The following is a 4,754-nucleotide window of genomic DNA, read 5'->3' as shown; positions in this document are numbered from 1 at the left end:
CTCCGAGAATCGCTCCAAGCATTTTTCCGAGAATTCTTCCAATAATTTCTCCTAATATTCTTCAAGGAATATCCGAGATTCCTACTGGGACTGCTCTAGAAGTTTCTGTCGAAATTTTCCTTCTAGAATTCCGTTAGAAATTGCTCTTCAAAAATTTCTGCTATATTTCTACCTCCTGATTTCTTCAAGGATTCTTCCAGGAATTTCTCCAGAGGTTTTATTTAAGGAATCCTTTAAACATGGGATTCCTCCTGAAATTCAACATGAAATTCATTTAGTTATATCTGCTGAGATTCTTCAAACAATTTCTGCTGCTGAGATGCCTTCAAGGTTTTTTAAAAGGAAATTTCATTGTTCACACATATTCACTGTTTGTTAAATAAATCTCTGGAGACATCTCAGGAACAGAAATTGCTTGATTTAAATAACTTAATTGTATAATAGGTGATTGATTTAAGCAGACTTTATTAATTTGTTATATCAAACTTTTATGTTTGTCCAGTGAATCGATTTAAAATTTATTGGAAGAACTCATTAAGCAATTTATAGATAAAACTTCTCAAGGAAATAAGGGTGTTTGTCGAGTTTCTCAAATGATTTCGTCAAGAAATTAATAAGAAATATCATTGAGAATTAGATGAACTTCACTAAAACTAATTTAAAGCTGGTTCAAGAATGACCTCAGTCTTTTTACATTGACTACTATAAGAAACTTTATCCACATCTCCAGAATTTCTTCATAATTTCAAAATATCTTTGTACTACTAGTTTGTCAGAAAATGCATCAAAATTCGAGGGAAACATATAGTTATTTTTTTTATTTCAAAATGCAATGCCTTCTGCTAAGTTGCTTTGAGCTCTGGTCACAGAGAACAGACGTCTAAGCTCATTCAGTGCAGTTGTGTAAAGAACTGCAACGGTTGTTTTGAAATAACTGGCAATGTGGCCATAACGCGGCGCTGTCACATTTGGAATCGCGGTGCAAATTCGCCGATGTTTTATCTTTTGGCGCTAGTGTCGCCAAGTGTGCACCCCAATATAGTTCCACCGAGAGAATGTGTGAATTTACTGGGGAAATAATGATTGCTTTGTTGTTCAACTCATTTCTAATTGAAAGTGGTGAAACTAATTTTCAATGGTTTGCTCAAATTTTGTTGCTGAGTTAGTGAAATAATCATACACATCTTGTTATTTGAGCAAATACAGCTCACTTTCTGAGAATGAATACTTGAAGGTGCGCTAGTGAAATATTTCTTAATTTAGCGCCATCATGGTGTCGGAAGGAGTTTTTCAGATGAAACAGTCAGTGTGATTGAGTACTCTTGTCAAGAGAGCTACTTTCAGTGAATGGTTATGATATCCCATTCATACACTTAAAATTAAATCGCATGCAATAAGAAAAAAATATATTTAAATAGAAACACAGGTATGTTTAAATAAAACTAATCAAACAACTTTCGATTTTGCTTTAGACGATTCAGATCTAGTTTTGGGTTTGACCAATTCAAACGTAAAATCTGTTCTATTGTACGCCAATGAAACCTTGTGAGTATCCAGGGGGAGCGACACTAGTTTGCCAAGCCAAAAAACCTCAAAAAAAGCTGAAAAAATCCCAAAAAAAGTCGCTAAAACCCGCAAAAGTTTTGCGGGTTTTACCGGGTTTTTTTTTTTTTTTGACTTTTTTCGGTTTTTTTTGGGGTTTTTCGGCTTGGTAAAACTAGTGTCGCTCCCCCCGTGCGTATCCGTGGAAAGTACACAGGGACACTGAGCGAAAACCCCCGCCATGAATTGAACGATTTTTGCCTCATAATTTCAGACAAGTTTTGGATGATTTTTCATTCGATTCAGCCTCCTTCAAAATCAAAACAATATGAATGATGACCACCCAAAGCAAAGATGATTTTCACTGCTTCTAAAGAAGCCGATATCTGAATGATATTCATTTCTTTTTCGATTTCATTTTATAGGGGGATTTGTTTCTACTAAAAAATATTAAATAAACGAATGAAAATAAAACTAAATACACCAATTTCACCAATTTTAACTGCCAAAAGATCTTGAATCGATTAACAATAGGGTAAGAAAATCATCGCGATGATACACTTTGTCTAATATCTCTTAATCAGTCGATTAAATTAGCTCCGAATGACTTGGTATTCGTGGTCATGGTGTAAAAAGGACAAAAATGATATATCTACTAAGTTAATAAAATTGGCATTAGCTAGTTATTTTGGCTGTCCGGTTCGTGCATTTTTCCCACAATATATAAATTCAAAGCTTTCATTTAACATATTGTTAGTTTTCATAAAATTCCTGTGTATTTGTAATTTGTTATTTCAAACTTTGTTGAAAACAATTACCTGCTAGTACACACTTTGTATGAGGACAGCATTATTTATTGAAAAATAATTTTCTCATAGACTGGTCAAAAACTAATGCAAGATAACAAGTGAATATAATAATAAAAAAGAATTTATTGAAATACTCTTCGTAAGATATCTCAGTAATCAAATGTCGAATCGAAATAAAATTTCAGGGCCTTTTACAAGGATATTGTAGCTTTCATTTGGTGCTTAGAGAACCCAAATCAGATGACAGACGGCTGAGATATTTATTATAGTATCCTTGGTCAAAAATCTCTCAAAAAGTTAACCTGTATTACTCCCAAGTACTCTTTGAAAGATATCTCGGTAACCAAATGTCCAATCCTAATGAAATTGTATAGAGTTCTACTATAATGTTGTAGCTTTCATTTGGTGTCAGAATAACCAAAATCGGTTGACAAACGGCTAAGATATTTTTTATGATACACTTGGTTAAAAATCTCAAAAAGTTTAGTTGTATAAATCCTAAGTACTCTTCGAAAGATATCTCTGTAACCAAATGTCCAATCGAAATAAAATTTCTGGGCAACCTACTAGGATGCTGTAGCTTTCATTCTGTGCCAAAAGAACTCAAATCGATTGACAAACGGCCGAAATATTTATTATGATAAACTTGGTCAAAAATCTTAAAAAGTTTAGATGTATGACTCAAAAGTACTCTTCGAGAGATATCTCGGTAACCAAACGTCCAATCGAAAAAAAAATTCAATAGCGTGCTACTAGGATGTAGTAGCTTTCATTTGCTTCCAAGAGAACTCAAATCGGTTGGCAGACGGCTGAGAAAAAGCGTGACTTTTTTTTTGTAACGCACACACACACACACACACACACACACACACACACACACACACACACACACACACACACACACACACACACACACACACACACACACACACACACACACACACACACACACACACACACACACACACACACATACAGACATTTGCTCAGTTCGTCGAGCTGAGTTCATTGGTATATAAGACTCGGCCCTCCGGGCCTCGGATCGAAAGTCGGTTTTTCGAGCGATATTTATACCCTTCTTATGGGTGTAGGAAGGGTAAAAAGTTTGGCTCCCAATTTCTTTGAAAATATGGATCACCCTAATTTTCATGTACAGCGGCCGTTCGCTCGTTGCAAAATGTTTACATTGCAACGAGCGAATGCCATTCGCTAATTGCAACGTGATTTTGACACTAAAGTGCATCGAAACGCACTGCCAGCATGACTGACAGCACAAATTTGACCCTTGATTGCTATTTCATTGCAAACACGTGTCAAATTTTGCAATTAGCGAACTTTCAACCAAAAAGCGTTGCAATGAGCGGGTTCACAACGAGCGAACGGGGGCTGTATATTGAATAGAGAGCCTTATTTTTAGGAACAACTTTGTAGAAGACCGTATTTGTCTAAAAAATCATTTGAAGGCGCTGAATGCATCTTTCCTCGTGAATCTGGTTCGTGGACCATTGTGCATTGCAACGAGCTAATGCCATTCGCCAATTGCAACGTTGCTTTGACACTAAAGTGCAACGAAATGCACTGGCAGCATGACTGACAGCACAAATTTGACTTGATTGCTTTTTAATTGCGAAAAACGTGTCATATTTTGCAATTTGGCGGACTTGCAACTAAAAATCGTTGCAACGAGCGAACGGCCGCTGTAAAGGACGTGACGATGAGATTTTTCAGATTCCCAGGAAGCCGTCTCATGAAAGTCTAAACGGTGTCTCTGGAATACCGATAAAAATTTCCACCGAAGTTTTTTTTAGAAACTTCTTTATACTTTAACAACACAATAACAACTAAGAGATTTTGTGAAAAAAATCTGAAGAAAACTTATTTTTCAAAGAAGTGAGCATTAAATTTTCAAAATTTGATCCAGTAATCTCACAGTTGTACCCACAACCTACATCATTTTTTGGCTTCCTTCTCCCACAATGCCGTCATCATCAGTTGGTGCTTCCAAACGTGCTTTATTGCTGAACGATGTGATTCGTTTCTGAAGTGCGTGTGGTCCACAATTCTGGTACCGTACGTGACGTGGCTACATAAACATATATGCATTGCCGGATTGCTGAAAGGAGTATTATTGAAAAAAAAAACGGATAAAAAGCCTTTACTTCGCTTCGCTTGGGGGAACTCGAGACTGTATTTCGATCAAACGCGAATATTATTCAAATTGAGAGGCAGATGAAACAGTCAGTGTGATTGAGTACTCTTGCCACAGAGAACAGACATCCAGGCTAGAACAAATTTCATCCAGAAAGTTGTGTAAGGATTTGAATCTTCACTTGAGTGAGGTTGCAAACCAATACACGATGACAACACTAACGCCGCCAAACACCATATTGCCACAGTCAGTGG

The sequence above is a fragment of the Aedes albopictus genome, chromosome 3 (assembly GCF_035046485.1).
Source record: "Aedes albopictus strain Foshan chromosome 3, AalbF5, whole genome shotgun sequence".
NCBI classification, from domain to species: domain Eukaryota; kingdom Metazoa; phylum Arthropoda; class Insecta; order Diptera; family Culicidae; genus Aedes; species Aedes albopictus.
Note: the sequence above shows the minus strand (reverse complement) of the source record.